We start from the raw sequence: 26,003 nt of genomic DNA on the forward strand, positions 1-26,003 counted from the left end.
GCCTCTTGCATATACTCGATATAATCACTCCACCATTGGTGGCCATGCTTTCAGCTGGCTAGGCCCTAAACTCTGGAATTCCTAAATCTCTCCACCTCTCTACCTCTCTTTCCTGCTTTAAGTTGCTCTTTAAAATCTAGGGGGGAAACATTTGGTTGCTTTGCACCTCCCGTTAGCGCCCTACGAGTTAAGTGCCGGGCACTCGCGATCCCTGGTGGCCCAGCTGGGTGCCGGGACGGTCTGTGACAGGCCCCTCCCTTTAATAAGGGGAGGAAGGCCTTCAGTACCGCGGCGCGACGTGCCGCGATATTGGCTCGCAGCGCCCCAAGAGGGACGTGGGGCGCTTCCAGTAGCTTCTCTCCTCCCTCTCGGGGAAAATCGGCTGCGGGGGCACTAACTTTTTCGGGGCGCTAAAAGTAGCGCCCTGGCGAAGTTAGCACCCCAAAGGGGGTGCAACTCAATTTTTCCCCCCAGCTCTTTGACCAAGCCTGTCCTAATATCTCTTTATGTGGTTCGGTGTCAAATTTTGTTTTATACCGCTCCTGTGAAGAGCCCTGGGACGTTTTACTATGTTAAAGGTGCTGTATAAATACAAGTTGTTGTTGGAACTGGAAGGAAACAAAATAACAGAAGGAAAGGAACTTCATGCTCAAATCCCTACATCCCTTAGGAGGTCTGAGGAACTGTCAATGCATTAAACGCTGTTTAAATGGAAGGGAAGGACATCATGTTGTGTAGTATTTTCTTCAAACTCTTGATGAAAGCCTATTTATTTCGAATAACATACTGCAAGACCAGATGACAGGTGTGATTTACTGCACATCCCACGCTCCTAATAAACCTCTTCTGTCCCTGAAACCAAACCAGTGTACCGCCCAACTAACCGAAGAGGTGTGCAGGGAGAGATGCTATCGTAATTTTTGTCAATGTGATTGTTACTGGGAAAAGAAAGCTTGATTGCTTAATGAGCAGGTTTCCTAGTTTCTGGCTCCAGCTGATATATCATTCCTCTGTAAATGAGCAGGTGTGTGTTCACACCAGTGATTGAGCACGGGGAGAAAAGTATCGAGGTGAGAGGATTACAGATCGGATTCCAAGTTCTCAGCACGGTTGCTTGGTGTTACATGGCCGATGACAGTCCAACTGGGAGTGTTGTTAGAAAAAGGAATGTTTATATCAGCACTCCTTTTCTGACGTAACAAGGTGGAAGAAGTCAGTGCTGGAGAATAGGTACTCGCAGGTTGACTGAGCAGAGCCAGCATCGAGGTCGCCTGTCATTTCAATTCACCGCTCCATTCCCACTCGGACCTCACCGTCCTTGGCCTCTTGTACTGTTCCACGGAAGCTCAACGTAAATTCGAGGAACAGCACCTCATCTTCCGATTAGGCACTCTGCAGCCTTCCGGTCTCAATATCGAGTTCAACAATTTCAGATCATAACCTCGGCCCCTATTTCATTTTTACTTATATTTTTCCACTCCTTTCCTCCCCCCCCCCCCTTTCCTTTTGTTTCTCTCTCACACCTGGCAGCTATCTTTTGCCCTGCCAGTACACTTTACACCTAATCCCAGCCTATTACCATCTCGTCTAGCTTCTAATCTCTTTTACTTCTTTTGGTTCTTTTATTCTTTTGTCCGATCGCAGCCCTGCCTTCGATCTAGTTCCTTTTCTCTCCAGTTTTGAAGAAGGGTCAAACCCGAAACGTCAACTCAAATTTCTCTCCACGGATGTTGCCTGACCTGCTGAGTTTTTCCAGCATTTTCTGTTGTTATTTCGGATTTCCAACATCTGCAGTATTTTGCTATCGTTCGAGTGTTCATAGTTTGGATGTAAACACTTCTCCCAGCCGGTGGGCGGGTGCTGGATATTGGGGGGGGTTGAAGGTCTGAGGGAAAGGTATACGGTAAGTGTTCAGAGGGGAGGGGGTTTGCTGAGTTGGTTGTGGGAGGCAAACCCTGGGGCCCAGAGGAAACCTCCCCGGTCCTCCCCTGGCCACAGTCCTGGCACCTGTCAGGTTTCACTGCCACCATCAGCAGTCAAAATCGCCTCCGGGTCCGAATGACCTCATGGGATCCCGGCATTAATATATTAATGAGGACCCCCCCCTTCTGCTTGCGGCCGGTGCTCTCGCTGCTGCTGAGAATGGGTGGAGCTAAAATAGCGGCAGGTGTGAACACACTGAGAACCCAGCGGGTAGTGCCCGGCTGCCATTTTAACTGCTGGACGGGCAGGGTTAAAATTGGGCCTTCGATCTCTCCCACTCCAGGGTCGTGCTGGCTCACACCCCATGAAACTCAGTGGGATGCACTGTTTCTGAAAAAAAAAATGGCATCCAAATCCCATCGTAATCTTTTACGGAGCCAAAAATAAAAGGAACGTCCTTGAGCTGGAGCTAGGTGTCATGGTGACTAACCTTTGTGTGTTTAGCCTCCCAACTGTGAAGTGCGCTTGATTATTACAGCATCGGAGGTTGAAACATGATGGCATCTTTAATTGTGAATTGTGTACTTGCCACTGCAGTTCCATCAGTTTTACAGTAAGGCCTACATATGCTGTGTTGAAAGACTCTATTATCCAGATATTCCCCTAGGAAGGGAAAAAAATGTCATTTCCCAGGCTGAATTCAAAGGTTTTTTTCATATAGTAAACAACGTGCAATGTATTCCATGCCTCACACTCACCATGCAAGTTTCATTCTTCCTGTTCCTCCCCTATGATACGACATTAGCAAGAATGGGTGGTGCTTAGGCAGACTGTGTTCTGAAACACCTAGCGGAATGACATCGGAGTGTGTTATATGTCCCAATGGGGGAGAAATTGGGTGAGTAGCGCCACCTGTTAGTGCCTAAAGAGGCAGTCAGTGGCTGCAGCGCCACTGGCTGCGTCTCTGGCGATATTCAGTAGGGGCGCTAATGGTGGCGTTAGGCATTTGCGCTGCGCCGCCACCGATGACGTCATCGGTGTGCGCAGCGCCCCATTCGTGCCCCGTTCGCGATATTTGGTAGCGAACGCCGCAGTTGCGCCGCTCGCTACCCGCGCCCGGTTCACGGGGCCTTACTGTGCCAGCAGCGGCACAAGTTAAGGTGGAGGTGCGGGGCGGCCGCTTTTTCGGCGGCCGCCTGCCAGCACCTCCGTCCCCGGCCTCCTAACCCCCCCCCGCGGCATTGCCGGCTGTTTCCCGAGAGCCCAGCACTTCTCCTTGGTGCCGGGCTCATTTGCCGGCACTCGCGATCGGGGATCGCGCTGTTGCAGACACCTCCTCCTTAACAGTGGGAGGAAGGCCTGCAGTACCGCAGCGTGCCGTGCCGCAGCATGTGACGCTGCGGCACGTTGCGCTGCAATAATCAGTTTCAACGTCCTAAGGGACGTGGAGCGCCTCGAGCCTCGCCCCGTGTCCCTCGAGGGGCACTGAAACTGAATTTCTGGCGATCGGTATCACTCCGATCGCTGCACTAAATCCTGCGCTCAGGCGACTTTTGCGCCACTTTGGCGCCCCAACCCATTTTCTAGGCCAATATTTACAAATCACATAGTGACTTACACACCCATTTGCACTGTGAATGTGTTGATTTATTTAGAATGTAGGTCACACAACAGAGGAAGTTTCTTCCTTGTCTCCTTGGAGCCATCACTCGCAGGCATCCTCCTTTCCACTTTGAGACCATGTTGGCCTCTGCCCCATCCATGATTGTTAATTGTTTCCTTTAGTTTCCTCTCAGGCTGAGAGCCTGGGTAGACAATCTGTTCTGAGACCTTCGTTCTTCTGTAACCCAGGCTGCGCAATGAGTCATCCTGATTGATGTTTCCCATTTCCTTTCTTGGCTCCCTCCCCGATGAGGGGGTGAGCGGTGGTGTGGGGGCAGGGGGATAAGATTGCTTCAACATCAGCTGTGTACACAGAGCTGGAAGTATCTACTGAAAGGAGTGGCTTGCTAAACAGAGTGGCAAAGGGAATTTGGTGAGAGTGGGATTTCGGTGCAGAGGGGGAAGGAGGTGGCAACAGTAAATATATGAATAATCAGTGTAATCAATTAGATGCAAAGGGATTTTTTTAAGCAAAATGGTGGGACAGCTGTGACCCTTTGCCTGCAATTCCTGTGTCATGTGGGAATTCCAGGACGCTTCATGTGTCCTGGATAACCACGTGTGCAGGAAGTGCCTCCAGCTGCTCGAACTCGAGCGCAGGGCTTCTGAGCTTGAGGACCGGCTGGAGTCACTGCAGGGCGTATGGGAGGCCGAGAACTTCCTGGAGCGCATGTCCCAGGAGGTGGTCACCCCGCAAATGCAGAGAGTTCAGGAGGATAGTAAATGGGTGGCCATCCAGCAGGATAGGAGGAGGCAGGCAGTCCAGAACAGGCATAGGAACAAGACCTGGGAGGAGAAGGAAAACTCAACAAACTGATTTAATTTTGCTAAGTTTGCTGCAGGGGGCATCTCACGGTGTGCCACATGAGTTAGACTTTGTCCCGCACCCTTCAGCTCGAAAAATATTTACTCCACAAGTTGCTAGAAGTGCGAGCTGATAATGGGGCGGCAAGGGCAACGGAACATCTGGGACCTTGGTGAACAATGGAACCAACAGTCTAGCTCCTTAACCAATGAGATTTAAGGATTGTGAAAGAAACAGAGGAACAACAGAAAAGGAAATAGGGCGAAATATTGTCAAATCAGGGACAAAAATGTAAATAAAGAGAGGGAAAGAAAGATTGGATTAATAGAGTGAGAAAAAAGAGACAAAAAGGAAAAGTAAGAAAAAATAAAACATTTTGGGCTAAACATTGGGTAGCGCTACCTTTAGCGCCCCGAAAAAATTAGTGCCCCCGCGCTAGAAATTGAGTGGTAGCGCCCCAAGAGGGAAGCGGGGCACTACTTGAAGCAACTGGCATCCCTCTTGGGACGCTGCGAATGAATATCATGGCGCTACATGGCACTGCGGCACATCGCTCTGCGGTATTGCAGGCCTTCCTCCCCTTCGGGAATGCCAGCAAAAGAGCCCGGGGACGGGAGCGCAGGTAGGTGCTGGTAGGCGGCCAGCAACAAAAATGGATGCCCCGCACCCCACCTTTAAATTGCGTCTCCCCGTCCGCATTGCAGGAGCATAAATCTCCTTATTAAAAGAGTCCTTACGCTGTTCGGTACCAGCCCTAACTTTCTGTGGTGAATTTAATTGGTAATTAATGTAGCAATTTCTTAAAACTCCCAGGGAGGTTGAGGGCGAGCTGATGCTTTCGCGAGGCTAATGGCGGAGCAGCGCAAATCGTCCAGCAACTTTTTGCGATTCACAACTCAGGGCATATCTCTTCCTCGCCACAAGTTGTTGGATTACTCACACACTAATAACAGTGAGAGCATTAAACTCACTGTTATTTTGCCAGCAAATTTTATCTCTTTATGTGCTTATGTCTCATGGTTTGCAATCTCACCACTTATGTGTCAGCTTGGCTCAGTTGGTAGCACGCTCACTCTTGTGTTTGAAGTTGTGGGATCAAGCAGAATGATAAAGGGATTCATTATGGTAGCTAAAGAGAAGCTATTTCCTTTGGTGGGGAATTGCAGAACAAAGGGACACAATCTTAGCGGGTGAAATCTCGGCGGGAATCGCGGAGTGGCGGCAGTACAAAAGGCTCCAAGAGACCAGGTAGGCCTCAGAGCGTCAGCGGGCGAAATCTCGGCGGGAATCGCAGAGCGGCAGCAGTATAAAAGGCTCCAGGAGACCAGGTAGGCCACAGAGCGTCAGCGGGCGAAATCTCGGCGGGAATCGCGGAGCGGCGGCAGTACAAAAGGCCCCAGGAGACCAGGTAGGCCTCAGAGCATCAGCGGGCGAAATCTCGGCGGGAATCGCGGAGCGGCGGCAGTACAAAAGGCCCCAGGAGACCAGGTAGGCCTCAGAGCGTCAGCGGGCGAAATCTCAGCGGGAATCGTGGAGCGGCGGCAGTACAAAAGGCTCCAAGAGATCAGGTAGGCCTCAGAGCGTCAGCAGGCGAAATCTCGGCGGGAATTGCGGAGTGGCGGCAGTACAAAAGGCCCCAGGAGACCAGGTAGGCCTCAGAGAGTACCAATCTCCAATCTCAGAGGGAAAGAAGTAAAAAGTAATCGAAGTGTGACGTCACCAGAAAGCAGGTAAGTGATTGGTTGGTGAGTATTTCTCTCTTTATAAACTTTAACTCTGTGGTTTATAGTTTCTAAAGTCTCTGTGGTGTAGCGGGGACTGTTTATAAATCAGGGCCCTTAAATATACTATTTAACAGTAGTGTAATTGGTGGGATTGATTTGATTTAATTTAATTGCAATTAATTAAATGGTAAGTCACGGCAGGAGAGCCCGGCCCCGTTGTATGCTCCTCCTGCGCTATGTGGGAACTCGGGGACACTTACTGTGTCCCTGACAACTATGTGTGCAGGAAGTGTGTCCAGCTGCAGCTACTGGCAGACCGCATTGTGGCGCTGGAGCTGCGATTGGATTCATACTGGACCATTCGCGAGGCTGAGGAGGTCGTGAATAGCACGTTTGATCAGTTGGTCACACCGCAGGCAAAGGTTGGACAGGATGAAAGGGAATGGGTGACCAACAGACAGACTACTAGGCACAGGCAGGTAGTGCAGGGGTCCCCTGTGGACATTCCCCTCTCAAACAGATACACCACCTTGAGTACTGTTGGGGGGGATGGCTTACCAGTGGAAGGCAGCAGCAGCCAACTTCCTGGCACCAGGGGTGGCTCTGCTGCACAGGACGGGAGGAAAAAGAGGGGGAGAGCTATCATAATAGGGGATTCTATTGTAAGGGGACTAGATAGGCGTTTCTGCGGCTGCAAATGAGACTCCAGGATGGTGTGTTGCCTCCCTGGTGCAAGGGTCAAGGATGTCTCAGAGTGGCTGCAGAACATCTTGGAAGGGGAGGGTGAACAGCCAGTTGTCGTGGTACATATAGGTACCAACGATATAGGTAAAAAATGGGATGAGGTCCTAAAAGCGGAATATAGGGAGTTAGGAGGTCAATTAAAAAATAGGACCTCAAAGGTAGTAATCTCAGGATTGCTACCAGTGCCACGTGCTAGTCAGAGTAGAAATATAAGAATATTTCAGCTGAATACGTGGCTAGCGGAATGGTGCAAGGGGGAGGGATTCAAATTCCTGGGACATTGGAACCGGTTCTGGGGGAGGTGGGACAAGCTCAAACCGGACGGTTTGCACCTGGGCAGGGCTGGGACCGATGTCCTAGGGGGAGTGTTTGCTAGTGCTCTGGGGGAGGGTTTAAACTAAAATGGCAGGGGGTTGGGAACCTGAGCAAGGGGACAGAGGAAAGGGAAACAAGGATAAAAGCAAAAGATAGGAAGGAGAAAAACAAAAGTGGCAGTCAGAGAAATCAACGGTTTAATTCAAACATGGCCACAGTAAATGATAATTCTAATAGGTGTAAGAGCATTAAAAAAACAAGCCTGAAGGCTTTGTGTCTTAATGCGAGGAGCATTCGTAATAAGGTGGATGAATTAGCTGCGCAAATAGAGGTAAACTAATATGATTTGATTGGGATTACGGAAACATGGCTCCAGGGTGGCCAAGGCTGGGAACTCAACATCCAGGGGTATTCAATATTCAGGAAAGATAGGCAAAAAGGAAAGGGAGGTGGGGTAGCATTGCTGGTTAAAGAAGGGATTAACACAATTGTAAGGAAGGGTATTAGCTCTGATGATGCGGAATCTGTATGGGTAGAATTGAGAAATACTAAGGGGCAGAAAACGTTAGTGGGAGTGGTATATAGACCTCCAAACAGTAATGCGGAGGTTGGGGACAGCATTGAAAGGGAAATTAGAGAAGAGTGCAATAAGGGCACAGCAGTCATCATGGGTGACTTTAATCTACATATAGATTGGGCTAACCAAATTAGTAACAATACTGTGGAGGAGGAATTCCTGCAGTGTTTAAGGGATGGTTTCCTGGACCAATATGTCGAGGAACCAACCAGAGATCAGGCCACCTTAGGCTGGGTATTATGTAACGAGAAAGAATTAATTAGCAACCTTGTTGTACGAGGCCCCTTGGGTCGGAGCGATCATAATATGATTGAATTCTTCATTAAGATGGAGAATGAAGTAGTTGACTCAGAGACTAGGGTCCTAAATTTAAATAAAGGAAACTACGATGCTCTGAGGCGCGAGTTGGGTAGGATTGATTGGGGAATGTCACTCAAAGGGTTGACGGTGGATAGGCAATGGCAAACATTCAAAGACCGCATGGATGAACTACAGAATTTGTTCATTCCAGTTTGGCATAAAAATTAAACAAAAGAGGTGACTCAACCGTGGCTAACAAGGGAAATTAGGGATAGCATAAGATCCAAGGAGAGGACATATAAATTGGCCAGAAAAAGCAGTAAACCTGAGGATTGGGAGCAGTTTAGGAACCAACAAAGGAGGACAGAGGGATTAATTAAGAAAGGGAAAATAGAATATGAGAGTAAGCTTTCAGGGAACATAAAAAAACTGACTGTAAAAGCTTTTATAGATATGCGAAGAGAAAAAGATTGGTGAAGTCAAGCGTAGGTCCCGTGCAGTCAGAATCAGGGGAATTTATAATGGGGAACAAAGAAATGGCAGACCAATTAAATATATATTTTGGTTCTGTCTTCACAAAGGAGGACACAAATAACCTCCCAGAGATGTCGGGGAACATAGGGCCTGATGAAAGGGAAGAACTGAAAGAAATCAGTATTTGTAGGGAAATGGTGTTAGGGAAATTGATGGGATTGAAGGCCGATAAATCCCCAGGGCCTGATAATCTGCATCCTAGGGTACTTAAGGAAGTGGCCCTAGAAATAGTTGATGCTTTGCTGATCATCTTCCAGCATTCGATGGAATCTGGAACAGAACCCATGGATTAGAGGGTAGCTAATGTTACCCCACTATTCAAAAAAGGTGGTAGAGAGAAAACAGGGAATTACATCGATAGTGGGGAAAATGCTAGAGTCCATTATAAAAGATGTAATAGCAGAACACTTGGAAAACAGTGACAGGATCGGACAAAGTCAACATGGATTTACAAAAGGTAAATCGTGCTTGACTAATCTACTGGAATTTTTTAAGGATGTAACTGGTAAAATAGATAAGGGAGAACCAGTGGATGTAGTGTATTTGGACTTTCAGAAGGCTTTTGATAAGGTCCCGCATAAGAGATTAGCGTGTAAAGTTAAGGCACATGGGATTGGGGGCAAGGTATTGACTTGGATAGAGAACTGGTTGGCAGACAGAAAGCAAAGAGTTGGAATAAACGGGTCTTTTTCCGAGTGGCAAGCAGTGACTAGTGGGGTACCGCAGGGATCGGTACTTGGGCCCCAGCTATTCACAATATATATTAAAGATCTAGACAAGGGAACTCGATGTAATATCTCCAAATTTGCAGGCGACACAAAGCTGAGTGGGCGTGTGTGCTGTGAGGAGGATGCCGAGAAACTCCAGGATGATTTGGACAGGTTGGGTGATTGGGCAAAAGCATGGCAGATGCAATATAACATGGATAAATGCGAGGTTATCCGCTTTGGTGGCAAAAACAGGAAGGCAGATTATTATCTGAATCGCAATAGATTGGGAGAAGGGGAAGTGCAACGTGACCTGGGTGCCTTTGTGCAGGTGCAGCAGGCGGTTAAGAAGGCAAATGGCATGTTGGCCTTCGTAGCGAGAGGGTTTGAGTACAGGAACAAGGATGTCTTGCTGCAGTTGTACAGGGTCTTGGTGCGACCACATCTTGAGTATTGTGTGCAGTTCTGGTCGCCTTATCTGAGGAAGGATGTTCTTGCCATGGAAGGAGTTCAGCGAAGATTCACCAGGCTGATACCTGGGATGGTAGGAATGACGTATGAGGAGAGATTGGGTCGGATTGGGCTTGTACTCACTGGAGTTTAGAAGAATGAGAGGAGATCTCATTGAAGCTTATAAAATTCTGACAGGACGGGACAGACTAGATGCAGGAAGGATGTTCCCGATGGTCGGGGAGTCCAGAACCAGGGGTCACAGTCTAAGGATAAGGCGTAGGCCATTTAGGACATAAATGAAGAGGAATTCCTTCACCCAGAGAGTGGTGAACCTGTGGAATTCTCTACCACAGAAGGCAGTAGAGGCCAATACATTAAATATGTTCAAGAAAGAGTTGGATATATTTCTTAAGGCTAACGGGGTCAAGGGATATGGGGAGAAAGCAGGGACCGGGTACTGAATTTGGATGATCAGCCATGATCGCATTGAATGGTGGAGCAGGCTCGAGGGGGCGAATGGCCTACTGCTGCTCCTATCTTCTATGTTTCTATTAATTAACACTTGCCTAGCTCTTTCTTTCTTCCTGCCTTTCCACACAGTTTATGGGTGATTATATCGATTGTGTGTTAATTGAACTGGTGGAGACATTTACTGAGTTATGCTATGGGCTGTGTCCTGTCCTAACAATGTGTTTGCCATTGCCTGTAACAATAGACATTCACGCACATGGGCATTCTCCAGCAGACCTTAGACCTCACTTCCATGAGCCACCTGTGTGGTATAGCCTGTAGGCCTGATTTTAACTCCGGGCCAGTTTTGTGTAGGTGGGCAGTGGTGTGATTTGGAAACTCAGCCACTTGCTCCAGAAATGAGGCCCAAGTTATTTTAACTCCCAGGCCACGTATAAATCCCTCTGGCCGAATTTCCACCCGTCGGAATACCAGAGGCCTCCTGGTAGGTGGTGGGATCGGTTGCCAGAGCTGTTTTGCGGAGATCGTGCGATCCGGAAGTGGGGAAGAACGGAAGGGGAGGCACAAAGCTTTCCTTGTCGAGTCCGGAGCACTCCCACTCCTCCTGGCCTTACAAGGAAGGTTAAAACAACTAAGAACATAAGAAATAGGAGCAGGAGTAGGCCAAACGGCCCCTCTGGCCTGCTCCGCCATTCAATAGGATCATGGCTGATCCGAACCTAGACTCACGTCCACTTCCCTGCCCTCTACCCGTAACCCCTAATTCCCTTATCTGCTAGGAAACTGTCTATCTCCATTTTAAATTTATTTAATGTTGCAGCTTCCACAGCTCTCTGGGGTAGCAAATTCCATAGATTTACTACCTCTGAGTGAAGAAGTTTCTCCTCATCTCAGTTTTGAAGGGGCAGCCCCTTATTCTAAGATTATGCCCCCTAGTTCTAGTCTCACCCATCAGTGGAAACATCCTCCCCGCATCCACCCGATCAAGCCCCCTCACAATCTTATATGTTTCGATAAGATCGCCTCTCATTCTTCTGAACTCCAATGAGTAGAGTCCCAACCTACTCAACCTTTCCTCGTACGTCAACCCCCTCATCTCTGGAATCAGCCGAGTGAACCTTCTCTGAACCGCCTCGAGAGCAAATATATCTTTTCTTAAATATGGAAACCAAAACTGCATGCAGTATTCCAGGTGTGGCCTCACCAATACCCTGTATAACTGCAGCAAGACTTCCCTGTTTTTATACTCCATCCCCCTTGCAATAAAAGCCAAGATTCCATTGGCCTTCCTGATCACCTGCTGCACCTGCATACTAACTTCTTGTGTTTCATGCACCAGGACCCCCAGATCCCTTTGTACTGTAGCACTTTGCAGTTTCTCTTAACAGTTTCTGGCCCCGATCCTCTGCCCCGCTGTCTTCACCTGGCGGGAAAGTCGCTGCGGCTCCTGCTCAGGCCGTCGAGTGATCGGGACCTGACACACATATGTAAAGAAGGATCCCGCTGGCTTTGGGTGGGTCTCCTTGCCACCTGCTCAGTCGAGCAAGTTAAAATCGGCTACAGTCAAACCCCAGCAGTTCCAGGGTGGGTGAGTAACCTATGCGATTTTAACTGCCCACCTGTCCGATTCCCGCTAGGTCGGTGGGTAGGGTTAAACATAGAAACAGAGAAACATAGAAGATAGGAGCAGGAGTAGGCCATTCGGCCCTTCGAGCCTGCTCCGCCATTCAATGAGATCATGGCTGATCATCCAAATTCAGTACCCTGTCCCTGCCTTCTCCCCATATCCCTTGATCCCTTTAGCCTTTAGAAATATATCCAACTCTTTCTTGAATATATTTAATGAACTGGCCTCCACCGCCCTCTGTGGCAGAGAATTCCACAGGTTCACCACTCTCTGGGTGAAGAAATTCCTCCTCATTTCAGTCCTAAATGGCTTACCCCTTATCCTTAGACTATGACCCCTGGTTCTGGACTCCCCGGCCATCAGAAACATCCTTCCTGCATCTAGTCTGTCCAGGACTGACAGAATTTTATAGGCTTCGATGAGATCCCCTCTCAAACTTCTAAACTCCAGTGAGTATAAGCCCAATCGACACAATCTCTCCTCATATGTCATTCCTGCCATCCCAGGTATCAGCCTGGTGAATCTTCGCTGCACTCCTTCCATGGCAAGAACGTCCTTCCTCAGGTAAGGCGACCAAAACTGCACACAATACTTAAGGTGTGGTCTCACCAAGGCCCTGTACAACTGTAGCAAGACATCTTTGTTCCTGTACTCGAACCCTCTTGCTACGAAGGCCAACATACCATTTGCCTTCTTAACCGCCTGCTGCACCTGCATGCTTACCTTCAGCGACTGGTGCACAAGAACACCCAGGTCTCTTTGCACTTCCCCTTCTCCCAATCTATTGCGATTCAAATAATAATCTGCCTTCCTGTTTTTGCCACCAAAGTGGATAACCTCACATTTATCCACATTATAGGCTCAGTAATTCGACTCGGGTGATTGCCGCGCGTGCAAGGCCCCAAGGTGGACTTACCCGGCGCGCCAACATCTGAAATCTGGCCCGCAATGACATTCCTGTGACTGGCCAGCTTGAGGTCCTGCCGCGCTGTGCGTGCGTGACCCAGCGGCGTACTTAGTGCGATGAGTCGGCTGGGATCACGTGAGCACAGGACAACCAATGGGAGGTTGCAAAAGTTCATTCATAAGTTTGACAGTGAGAGCTGTCAAACTCATGAAAACTCCTGGCCCCAAAACACTACTTAAACCTGAAAGAAAATTAAAAAAAACATTGCACTACTTAAATGAACCATAAATAACTATGAAAAACTATTTTAAACAATAATTTTAAAATTTGAAAAAAAAATTTTTATAAAAAATCGGGGCTAAAACTAAACTTACCTTACTGTAAATTCTTTAAAAATAACAAACCTGTGGAAAAAAAAATTCTAAATTGTATTAATAGACCACTTACCTGAAAAACTAAGTACTTACGTGTGGTTTTTCTGTGTGTAAATATCGGAGGCCTTTACACACGCGCATCTCTCTCAAAATACAGGAATCCCAAGGCGCACGCGCTGCCCGATACCGCGCATGCGTTCAGCCTCTGAACCCCTTCGTTCAGAGGACTGGAAATGCTGGCGTTCCCCGCATGCACGGTGTTTCCTGAACGCCGGCATTTCATCCGGCCAGATGCGTGAGTACCCAGACCGTACTCACGCATTTGGACCCGAATTACTGGGCCATAGTGCATTTGCCATGTTTCTGCCCAATCACCCAACCTGTCCAAATCGTACTGGAGTTTCACGACATCCTCCTCACAGCTTACCCTCCCACCCAGCTTTGTGTCATCTGCAAATTTGGAGATATTACATCCAATTCCCTCGTCCAGATCATTATTATATATTGTGAACAGCTGGGGTCCTAGGACCGATCCTTGCGGTACCCGACTAGTCACTGCCTGCCACTCAGAAAACGACTCGTTTATTCCAACTCTTTGCTTTCTGTCCGCCAACCAGTTCTCTACCCAAGTCAATACCTTGCCCCCAATCCCATGTGCCTTAATTTTGCACGCAATCTCTTATGTGGGACCTTCTCAAAAGCCTTCTGAAAGTCCAAATACACCACATCCACTGGTTCTCCCTCATCTATTTTACCAGTTACATCCTCAAAAAATTCCAGTAGGTTAGTCAAGCATGATTTACCTTTTGTAAATCCATGTTGACTTTGTCCGATCCTGTCACTGCTTTCCAAGTGCTCTGCTATTACATCTTTTATAATGGACTCCAGCATTTTCCCCACTACCGATGTTAGGCTTACCGGTCTATAATTCCCCGCTTTTTCTCTACCAACTTTTTTGAATAGTGGTGTAACATTAGCTACCCTCCAATCCATGGGTACTGTTCCAGAGTCTATCGAGTTCTGGAAGATGACCAGCAATGCATCTGCTATTTCTAGGGCCACTTCCTTAAGTACCCTGGGATGTAGATTATCAGGCCCTGGGGATTTATCGGCCTTTAGTCCCATCAATTTTCCGAACACCATTTCCCTACAAATACTGATTTCTTTCAGTTCCACCCTTTCTTCAGACCCTATGTTCCCCGGCATCTCGGGGAGGTTATTTGTATTCTCCTTTGTGAAGACAGAACCGAAGTATGTATTTAGTTGGTCTGCCATTTCTTTATTTCCCATTATAAATTCCCCTGATTCTGACTGCAAGGGATCTACACTTGACTTCACCAATCTTTTTCTCTTCACGTATCTATAAAAGCTTTTACAGTCAGTTTTTTTGTTCCCAGCTAGCTTACTCTCATATTCTATTTTCCCTTTCTTAATTAATCCCTCTGTCCTCCTTTGTTGAATCCTAAACTGCTCCCAATCCTCAGGATTATTGCTTTTTCTGGCCAATTTATATGTCCTCTCCTTGGATCTTATGCTATCCCTAATTTCCCTTGTTAGCCACGGTTGAGTCACCTCTGTTGTTTTATTTTTATGCCAAACTGGGATGAACAAATTCTGTAGCTCATCCATTCGGTCTTTGAATGTTTGCCATTGCCTATCCACCGTCAACCCTTTGAGTGCCTTTCCCCAATCAATCCTACCCAACTCGCTCCTCAGACCATCGTAGTTTCTTTTATTTAAATTGAGGACCCTAGTCTCTGAGTCAACTACTTCATTCTCCATCTGAATGAAGAATTCGATCATATTATGATCGCTCCGACCCAAGGGGCCTCGTACAACAAGATTGCTAATTAATCCTTTCTCGTCACATAATACCCAGTCTAAGATGGCCTGATCTCTGGTTGGTTCCTCGACATATTGGTCCAGGAAACCATCCCATAAACACTCCAGGAATTCCTCCTCCACAGTATTGTTACTAATTTGGTTGGCCCAATCTATATGTAGATTAAAGTCACCCATGATGACTGCTGTGCCCTTATTGCACGCTTCTTTAATTTGCCTTTTAATGCCATCCCCAACCTCTGCCTTACTGTTTGGAGGTCTATATACCACTCCCACTAATGTTTTTTTCCCCTTAGTATTTCTCAATTCTACCCATACAGATTCCACATCACCAGAGCTAATATCCTTCATTACAATTGTATTAATCCCTTCTTTAACCAGTAATGCTACCCCACCTCCCTTTCCTTTTTGCCTATCTTTCCTGAATATTCAGTACCCCTGGATGTTGAGTTCCCAGTCTTGGCCAACCTTGAGCGACATTTCCGTAATCCCAACCAAATCATATTCGTTTACCTCTATTTGCACAGCCAATTCATCCACCTTATTACAAATGCTCCTTGCATTAAGACACAAAACCTTCAGGCTTGTCTTTTTAATGCTCTTAGACCTATTAGAATTATTATTTACTGTGGCCACGTTTGATTTAAACCGTTGATTTCTCTGACTGCCACTTTTGTTTTTCTCCTTCCTATCTTTTGCTTTTATCCTTGTTTCCCTTTCCTCTGTCTCCCTGCTCAGGTTCCCAACCCCCTGCCATTTTAGTTTAAACCCCCCCGAACAGTGCTAGCAAACCTCCCCGCAAGGAAATTTGTCCCGTTCTGGTTCAGGTGCAACCCATCCGACTTGTACAAGTCCCACCTTCCCCAGAAGCAGGCCCAGTGATCCAGGAAACTAAAGCCCTCCCTCCTGCACCAACTCTTTAGCCACGCATTCATCTGCTCTATCCTCCTATTCCTATACTCACTAGCACATGGCAGCGGGAGTAATCCAGAGATTACAACCTTTGAGGTCCTGCTCTTTTATCTGCTACCTAGCTCCCTAAATTCTTGCTGCAGGACCTCGTCCCTCTTCCTACCCATGTCATTGGTCCCAATGTGAACCACGACCTCTGACTGTTCACCCTCCCCCTTCAGAATGCCCTGCAGCCGTTCAGTGACATCCTTGACCCTGGCACCAGGGAGGCAACAAACCACCCGGGAGTCACATCTACGGCCACAGAAACGCCTATCTGTTCCCCTTACGATAGAATCCCCTACCACTATTGCTCTCCCACTCTTTTTCCTCCCTTCCTGAGCAGCAGAAGCACCCCTGGTGCCAGGAAGTTGGCTGCTGCTGCCTTCCTCTGGTAAGTCATCCCCCTCAACAGTATCCAAATCGGTATACCTGTTTGAGAGGGGGATGGCCACAGGGGTCCCCTGCTCTACCTGCCTGCCTCTACTGCTCTGCTTGATGGTCACCCATTTACCTTCTGCCTGTGCAGCCCTTACCTGAGGTGTGACCAACTCACTAAATGTGTTAGCTGCAACCCTTTCTATAATGTCCGTGTATAATTGAGACACGGACTGCAGGAATTGGTTATAACAGGTCTTTACTGAATGGAGGCAACCTGGAACTACTATGCAAATGTTACTACACAGGCTTATATACAGGGGTGGTCACTACTGGTACTGCAGTATACAGGGGCTGCAGAATATAGTTCCTCCTGCAAAGTACATACACTATAATTCCTCCCCTTTTAGCTAAACAGTACATAACATTCGATTAACAATGAAATAACATATTTACAATTACAGTTGCTAGATACATTAGTTGAAGTTAAGCAATTACAAGTTCAGTCTTTGAGGAGGCTTCCTGATTCAGTCTGGATAACGCCTCTTTGGGGTATCAGGTTCTTCTGGCAATGTTGAGTCGGGATCAATGTTGTTGTTTGGTTCGTCTGCTTCCAATATCACTGATTCTGAGGTAGATGCAATTGGTACTTCGGTTTCATCACCAGGTGTATCAGATCGTGGTGTGGAGTTGATGTTTCCCAGTGACTGTAGAATCTGGTCAGCATGGCGTCTTACAATACTCTCTCCAACATCCACGGTATACATTAGAGGTCCTTGCCGTGTACAGATCGTTCCTGGCTGCCATTTCTCTGTGCGGTTGTCCCGGGCCAAAACTGGTTGACCTATCTTAAAACTCCTGGTCGGCCTTTCATTCATATTCTGAAACTGCCTGTTCTCCACATCTCTTCTGATGTTTGGCTTAACCAAATCCAAGTGGCATCGTAGTCTTCGATTGAAGAACATCATGGCTGGAGTTTGGTTGGTAACCGCATGTGTCGCATTCCGGTAGGCAAACAAGAAGTTATCCACCTTGTGCTGTAGGGGTATATCTTCATTACACATTGCCTTAATAGCCTTCTTGAATGTTTGAACGAACCTCTCGGCCAATCCATTAGTGGCTGGATGATATGGGGCGGATGTGAAATGCTTAACACCATTGTTCTTTAAGAACCTCCGGAACTCTTCAGACACAAACTGTGGTCCATTGTCGGAGCAAATCTGTTCAGGCAGCCCATTCCTGGCGAATATGGTTCGTAAGACTGTGATAGTTTTTTCTGTGGTGGTTGAGGACATTTTTATTACCTCTGGCCACTTTGAATGTGCATCCACCGCAACTAAAAACATCGAGTCCATAAATGGACCAGCAAAATCAATGTGCACCCTTTGCCATGGAGATGAGGGCCACTCCCATGGATGTAGAGGGGCTTGTGGTGGGGCGTTTTGGACCTTCTGGCATCCTGTACAGCTCTTGGTCATCTCTTCGATTTCTCTATCGAATCCCGGCCACCACACAAACGCTCTGGCTAAGTTCTTCATTTTTACCCCTCCCAGATGACCCTCATGAAGCTCATTGAGCACTCTATCCTTCAATTTGGGTGGAATTACTACTCTGGATCCACACATCAAGGTTCCTCTGCACACTGACAGCTGTTTTGTTCTCGGCGAGAATGCTGGCAGCAGTTGTTCGCCATGTGCTGGCCATCCCGTCACCGTTAAATCATAGACCCTGGAGAGTGTCGGGTCATTTCGTGTTTCCTTTTCTATGTTTGCATTCGTCACAGGGAGACATTCGACTATGGTCGAGTGGAATATCTCCACTGGATCCACTGCAAGTTCTTCTTCCACCGTCGGCAACGGTAGGCGCGACAATCCATCAGCATTCCCATGCTGTTTAGTTCCTTTGTACTCGATGTCATATTGGTGTGCCCCTAGGAAAAGGGGCCACCTCTGTAGCCGTTGTGCTGTCATTATCGGTACGCCCTTCTGAGGGTTGAAAATGGAGACAAGAGGTTGATGATCAGTAAGTAGAGTAAATTTCTGACCGTGCAGGTAGTGATTGAACTTCTTCACCCCCCACACCAGACTGAGGGCCTCTCTGTCAATCTGGGCGTAGTTACGCTCGGCTGAAGTTCACGAGCGTGATGCAAAAGCTATCGGCCTCTCTGAACCATCAAGGAATTTATGTGACAGTACTGCCCCAATGCCGTAGGGAGACGCATCACACGCCAGTCTTATCGGTACTGATGGGTTGTACTGAGCCAATACTTCTCTTGAAGTGATTAGCTCCTTACTCTTCTGAAAGGCCTGCTTACATTCATCGCTCCATTTCCATGCTACTCCCGTTTGTAGTTGGGCGTTCAGTGGGTGCAGAATTGTGGACAAATTTGGCAAAAACTTATGGTAGTAATTCACCAATCCGAGGAATGACCTCAGTTGCGACACATTTTCAGGCGCTGGAGCCTTAACTACCGCTTCAATTTTGTCAGGGGACTTATGTAACCCCTCTTCATCAATCACGTGGCCACAATACGATATCTGTTTCTTAAAAAACTCGCACTTGGGGTGATTGGCCCGTAGCCCATGTTCACGTAGTCTAGTGAGCACCTGCTCTAGGTTGGCAAGGTGTTCACTGTCATCTTCACCTGTCACCAGGATGTCGTCCAAGTAACACTGAGTCCCCGGAATTCCTTGCAGGACTTGTTCCATCACTCTTTGCCATATCGCCGGAGCTGATGCTACTCCGAATAACAGTCGATGATACTGGTAAAGACCTTTGTGAGTGTTTATCGTGAGATACTTCCTAGAGGATTCTTCAACCTCCATCTGCAAATACGCTTGTGCTAGGTCAATTTTTGTAAAACGCTTCCCTCCAGATAGTGAGGCGAAGATTTCTTCTATCCTTGGAAGAGGATATTGTACTGTGTGAAGGACTGGCTTCACCGTCACCTTGAAGTCCCCACAGATGCGAACCTTCCTTGGCTCCTCAGACTTATTGTTTAACGTTTTCTTCATGACAGGTACGATGGGTGTTGCCCACTCGCTCCAGTCTACCTTAGATAATATGCCTGCATTCTCCAGCTCTGCCTCGACGGCTGGGCGAATTGCATATGGTACCGGTCTTGCTTTGAAAAACTTGGGAATTGCATTCTCTTCTATTTTTATCGAGGCAGTTACGCCTTTAAGAGTTCCCAGTTCTTGTTGAAATACCTCTTTGGCGTTAGCTAAGATTGTTGACAATCGTCCAGGTGTGACGTCGTCATCCTTTTTACCAGCCACCGTCAGTGCCTGAATGGAGTGCCAGTCTAAACTTATCTTTCTGATCCATTCACGTCCCAATAATGGTGGTCCACCATCTTGCAGTATGTACAGATACAATTTCTGTCTTTCCTTGTCGTTGTATTCGACAGGCACCCTTATTTTTCCTCTGGGGTATACTTTTTGCCCCGTATACGTCTTCAAGACAATGGATGTCTCTTTCAAGGGTATGTGTGAGAATAGCCGCTCGTAGTCTCGTCGATTCATGACGGTTAGAGCTGATCCTGTATCCAATTCCATTTTGACTTGGGACCCTGCTATTGTGAGGGTGACCCAAATGGTTCGGTGATCCTCTTTTGCGATTACGTTGTGAAGTTTGAGACAGCTTAGTCTCTTGTTCCCGGATTCACTATCGCACATCTGGTCTTCGGAACTACTGTCTGTCATCTTTTGTACTTTCCGGTACGGTTCCTTAGTAGCCTTTTTGTTGTCGTCGGTCTTCTTCCCAGACCTGCAAACTCGTGCAATGTGTCCCATCTTTCCGCATTGCCTGCATATTTTGTCCTTGGACCAGCAGTCCTTCTGGTCATGGGTTGTTCTGCCGCAGCGATAACATTTTGCAAATCCCAGTGTCATTTCGTGGGTGCCGTATTCCTGTGGCTTTTGCTGTATTTCCGCAGCTCCCCTTGCTGCTGCTTCGTACGATACTGCCATGCTGAAAGCCTTATCTAGCGTCAGCTCTTTCTCTGAGAGTAACCTCTTCTGGGTTCCTTCACTCAGGAGTCCACAGACAAATTTGTCCCGTAAGGTATCTGCCAGTCCTGCTCCGAACTGGCAGTGCTTTGATAGCTTGCATAGTTCTGTAAGGTAATCAGCATTGCTCTCATCTTTATGCTGATTTCTCCTGTGGAATTTAAATCTTTCTGCTATCAGCAGTGGTGTAGGATTTAGGTGTTCCTGTAGGACAGCAACAATTTCGTTAAAACTCTTCGCCTTCGGTTTGGCTGGAGTAATCAGGTCCCACAATAGGCCGTACGTTCTTGCGCCCATTAAGTTTAGCAGTACCGATGCCTTTTTCTCATCGGCTACTTCGTTTGCGTCGCAATATACCTCAACCCTTTCCACATACGTGGTCCAGTCTTCTATTGCATTATTGAAGGCAGTGATATTGCCAGTCTTCGGCATCTTGGAAATCTAAAATGTCGCCTCCCGCGCTTTGCCTTCTTCCCCGCTGGATTAAGATGGCGCCTCCCGCGCTTTCTGTCTTCTCCGCTGTTGCTAGCGCTGTTGCTGGCGTTTTATGCCTTGATGGCGATGCCCTATGGTCTTCGCGCACTTCCCCCCGCGCTGCTGCTAACGCTGCTCTCCGCGGTTCCCGTGGCAAACTGCAGCTCCTCGCGGCTTTCTGCACGTTTAATTTTTATTATTTCCCCGTCGTCGGAACAACCCTGCGGGACTCTTGCCTCCCTCTTCTCGGGTCTGTACGCTGCCCGGCTTCGTAGCACCGGCCGCGCCCTGTGTGCTCCACCCTCTCTCTCTCTCCTCTTCCCGACAACGCTGCTCGGCCCCGTTGCAAAGCCACCCGCTCGAGCTCTAGACCGCCGCAGCCCAGGAAGGATCAGTGTACTACCTGCCACCGGCCCGATTAGCTGAAGCACCATCAACAGGATAACCAAGCCCCGCTCTCGACAGCCTCTCCTGCAAATCTTCAACTCCGCTGACTCAGAGGTGGATGTCCACGGTCGATGCCCGTTTCTTCTGTTTCTTTCTTCCTTCTGGCCTCGACCTCTGATAACTTCGCTTCAGGGATGGATCCCCATGAGGTGTTGCAGACTGTAGGTAAGTTCGTATCTGCTCGTCGCCAGTATTATGTCCGTGTATAATTGAGACACGGACTGCAGGAGTTGGTTATAACAGGTCTTTACTGAATGGAGGCAACCTGGAACTACTATGCAAATGTTACTACACAGGGTTATATACAGGGGTGGTCACTATTGGTACTGCAGTATACAGGGGCTACAGAATATAGTTCCTTCTGCAAAGTACATACACTACACTCTCAGCATCGTGAATGCTCCAAAGCCCATCCATCCACAGCTCCAGCGCCGCAATGCGGTCTGCTAGTAGCTGCAGCTGGATGCATTTCTGGCACACATGGTCGCCAGGGACACAGGCAGCGTCCCTGAATTCCCACATAGAGGAAGAGGAGCATAACACGGGGCTGGGCTGTCCTGACATGACTTACCCTTTAATTAATTTAAATTAATTCACTACCACCAATTAAAGATAAACTCTAGGGCGCTTATATGGTTTACCAACAGTCCCCGCTACACCAGAAAGACCTTAGCAACTATAAACCACAGAGTTAAAGTTTAAAAAATAGAGAAATACTCACCAACCAATCACCTGCTCCCTGGTGACGTCACACTCTGATTACTTTTTACCTCTCTCCCCGCTGCTGAGTTGGCAAGCCTCACCTCACTCCTCCTTTTATCCTCCGCCTCGGTGCTCTCCTGGTCCGATCTGGTCGGGCCTTACCTCACTCCTCCTTTTATCCTTCACCTCGGTGCTCTCCTGGTCTGATCTGGTCAGGCCTTACCTCACTCCTCCTTTTATCCTCCGCCTCGGTGCTCTCCTGGTCCGATCTGGTCGGGCCTTACCTCACTCCTCCTTATATACTCGGCCCCGGTGCTCTCCTGGTCCGATCTGGTCGGGCCTTACCTCACTCCTCCTTATATACTCGGCCCCGGTGCTCTCCTGGTCTGATCTGGTCGGGCCTTACCTCACTCCTCCTTATATACTCGGCCCCGGTGCTCTCCTGGTCCGATCTGGTCGGGCCTTACCTCACTCCTCCTTATATACTCGGCCCCGGTGCTCTCCTAGTCCGATCTGGTCGGGCCTTACCTCACTCCTCCTTATATACTCGGCCCCGGTGCTCTCCTGGTCCGATCTGGTCGGGCCTCGCCTCGCTCCTCCTTTTACCCTCCGCCTTGGTGCTCTCCTGGTCCGATCTGGTCGGGCCTCGCCTCGCTCCTCCTTTTATCCTCTGCCTCGGTGCTCTCCTGGTCCGATCTGACATCAGTTATTCTATTGCTCTGGACCATGATTGTTCTACAAAGTACAATGGGTACCCAGGAATTATTACATGGCAGTGAAATAATCTAGGGATTCAGACTGTTTATATATTGTAAGATGGATAGCAGATAGTGATTTTAAGGAAGAAACAAATTGATAGGTTCGGATAATACCATAAACCACAAGAGTGAAGGTCCCAAAGGTGAAAAGACCTTGGGCTAGAAATTCAGTCGGCTTTGCGCCCAGTTTTCGCCCAAAGAGGGCTTTTGCGCCACTTGCTGAGCTTTCGCCGATATTCAGCGCTGCGGTAATGGCGGCGTTAGCCAGTAGCACTGCGCCGCCACCGATGATGCCATCGGTGTGCGCAGTGCCCCACTACCGCCCCGCTACCGGCCCGACCGCCATATTTAGTTGCGGCCGCCTCTTCCGCAGCGGCCGCAAACAGCGATCAGAAAACGGGGCCATCCTGTAGCGTTAGTGGGGTGAGTTAAGGCGGAGGTGCGGGCGGCCGCCTGCCCGCACCTCCTTCCCCGGCCTCCTCCACCCCCCCCCCCCCCGCGGCATTGCCGGCTGTTTTCCGGGAGCCCGGCACTTCTCCGTGGTGCCGGGCTCATTTGCCGGCACTAGCGAGCGGCGATCTCGCTGTTGCAGGCACCTCCCCCTTAAGAGAGGGAGGAAGGCCTGCAGTACTGCAGCCTGCCGCTCCGCAGCGGGTGGCGCTGCGGCACCTAGCGCGCCGATATTCAGTTTCAGCGCCCCAAGCGGGGGCGCCGAAACCCTTGAATAGCGGCCGCCTTCGAGTTGGGGCGCTGAAACTGAATTTCCGGCGGGCGCAAGTGGCTCCGCGTGCAGCGGTACTTTCTGGGCGCGAGCGAGCTGGCCGCCCCAAACTGAATTTCTAGGCCCTAGTCCTTGCCCAGTTTGCCAATTCGCAGAAAAATTATGAAGGAATTTACTGCATTCAGAGGAAAATAAAAGATTAGATATGCTGAAATGCATTCATGCTGTAGGGGTGTGTGGTGGGAGAGACAGGCAGAGGGAGAGGGGGAAGGGGAGGGGCAGGGAGAAGTGTCTGCTCATCCCTTGCCAGGCAGCAGTGTCACCTCCACTCTTCTGGAGGTCTATTGAAGCAGTCCTTCTCTACGAAACATAACTGCAAAGCTTGGTCAAAGAGGTAGGCTTTAAGGAGCATCTTAAAGGAGGAGAGAGGTCGAGAGGCAGAGAGGTTTACGGAAGGAATTCCACAGCTTGGGGCCCAGATGGCTGAAGGCACGGCCACCAATGGTGGGATGAAGGAAATCGGAGATGTACAAGAGACCAGAATTGGAAGAATGCAGAGATTTCAGAGTGTTGTAGGACTGGAGGAGGTTACAGTGATGGGAAGGGGCAAGGCCTTGGAGAGACTTGAACACAAGGATGAAACTGTTTAAATCGCGGTGTTTTTAGACTGGGAGCCAATGTAGGTCAGTGAGCACAGAGGTGATGGGTGAATGGAACTTGGTGCGAGTTAGGATACGAGCAGCAGAGTTTTGGATGGGCTCAAGTTTACAGAGGGTGGAAGATGGGAGGCTGGCTAAGTGAGTATTGGAAGAGTCAAGTCTAGAGGTAATAATCAAGTCTAGTTCCTTCAATTGGCTGCAGTCCAACCAGTCAGGTAAATGCATTTCAGGATTGTCTGTCCCTAAATAGGACTGGGGCTTGTCACTCTAAGGCTGCATTCTTATTAGCAACTAATCCTGGGAGACTGAAAACTCCAGTATTAGTACGTAGCGAAACATAAACAGACTGACAGATGTTCCAACATCTTGTAGTTTTCATAAACCACCGAAAGCGATTAGACAAGGATCTTTCACTTCTTGTGCAGCTCCATTTCAAAGCCATGCATTGTTGTGAAGTAATGGCTCAGTTGCCTGTATCATGTAGGGGAAAATATAGGGTTAAGATTAGAAGTCGACATTAGTAAGAAAACGTAGGATAGAAATACATCTGTCAAAAGATCACCACCCTAGACCACATAGGCTGTTAGCAAGATCAGGGATAATAAGATTACTCAGCACGAGGGTGCAGTGGTCAGCAGGTGCCGATGATTAGGTCACCAATGATTAGGCCATAATAGACCAGGTTAACATTAAGTAAGACACCAAGTCAGCATTGTGTGACACAATCAACGGAACGTTTATGGGGACGTAAGATGAAATTAGACTGTGAGCCCACGCGATCAGGGACCGCCCCTCATTTATGTAGGACAGGGAATTTAAAGGGTATCCAAATTTGTATTAATCAGAGTTGTCTTCCCTGAGCGGTCGGGAAGAGACTCTCCTGGCATATGCTCGAATAAAGCTTTATGAAACGCAACTTCAGTCTCCGTGTCGAGTAATTGATATTACTCCACAACAATCAATACCGTAGTATTGTTGCTGCTGGTTGGTCATTCACTTTGATGCTCTTGATGAAAGTTGCTGCCCATTGTACCAGATGTCAGATCACCAGATGGTAGCGTTGGTTAATGGGACTTCCCTATTCAGCGAAATAATGCCCGTCAAAAAAATCAAATCTGATGTGATCACAAAGACTGCCTGTGCCTGTCAGTGTGAGCAGCAGAATGGGCCACAGTTTCCTCAGCTTCTAAGTCAGTCATTAATATAATTATAGCTGTCGCCTCTTACAATCATGACTGAAGACTCAATGAAAATGTCAAAGGGTTGCAGCATCCTAAAATTTATTCGTAAGGCCGCCTACTGACAGATGTAAGTGAGCTGTGCCTCTGTCAGGGTGTTCGGGCTGCATGTGGATTGCGCCTCTGTATCAGAGAGAGGTGAGAAAGTGGAACTCGTTGCCACAGGGAGTGGCTGAAGCGGAGAGCTGAAGGAGAGGCTCAATGCATACTTCAGGGAGAGGGGAATAGAGGGATACGGGTGGGTGGGTGGGGGGTGGTGGGAGCAGGGCGTGAAGAAGTAGTTAGAGTGGAAGGAGGCTTGTGTGGAGCATAAACACCAGTATAGACCAGTTGGGCCAAATGGCCTGTTTCTGTGCTGTAGATTCTATGGAATTCTATGTAATTGATGCCAATTGAGTCAAAATTTGGAAATTTAAAGAAACCTTTTTCACAGCCGATTCTGAAATGCCTGTGCCATTGAAGGAATGGTGCAGTGCATATACAGCGAGGCAATGTACTGCTTTTGGTCCCTTCTGTGCCTTTAAGTGTTTGTACTTCCATGTTTGGGTGGCCAGATTTTCACCACTGTAAGGGAAGGGGACTGAATCAAATAGTTGGGTTTGTAATTCATAATCATTATTGATTGGTGCCCTGGTGAAGGACAGTCCATATTTTCTGGCACTCCCAGAGATCTCACCATGCATTTACAAACCTTTGTGTA

General features: G+C 48.3%; 1 protein-coding gene across 2 annotated transcripts in view; it reads left to right on the forward strand.

Annotated features, from left to right (window-relative positions):
- The window catches only part of LOC147116119 (ephrin type-B receptor 1), a 474,793-nt gene that overhangs the window by 61,020 nt on the left and 387,770 nt on the right, over positions 1 to 26,003 (forward strand). The window lies entirely within an intron of this gene.

The sequence above is a fragment of the Somniosus microcephalus genome, chromosome 6 (genome assembly GCF_052327205.1).
Source record: "Somniosus microcephalus isolate GS21.2 chromosome 6, FLI_Smic_1.0, whole genome shotgun sequence".
In the NCBI taxonomy this organism is placed as follows: Eukaryota; Metazoa; Chordata; class Chondrichthyes; order Squaliformes; family Somniosidae; genus Somniosus; species Somniosus microcephalus.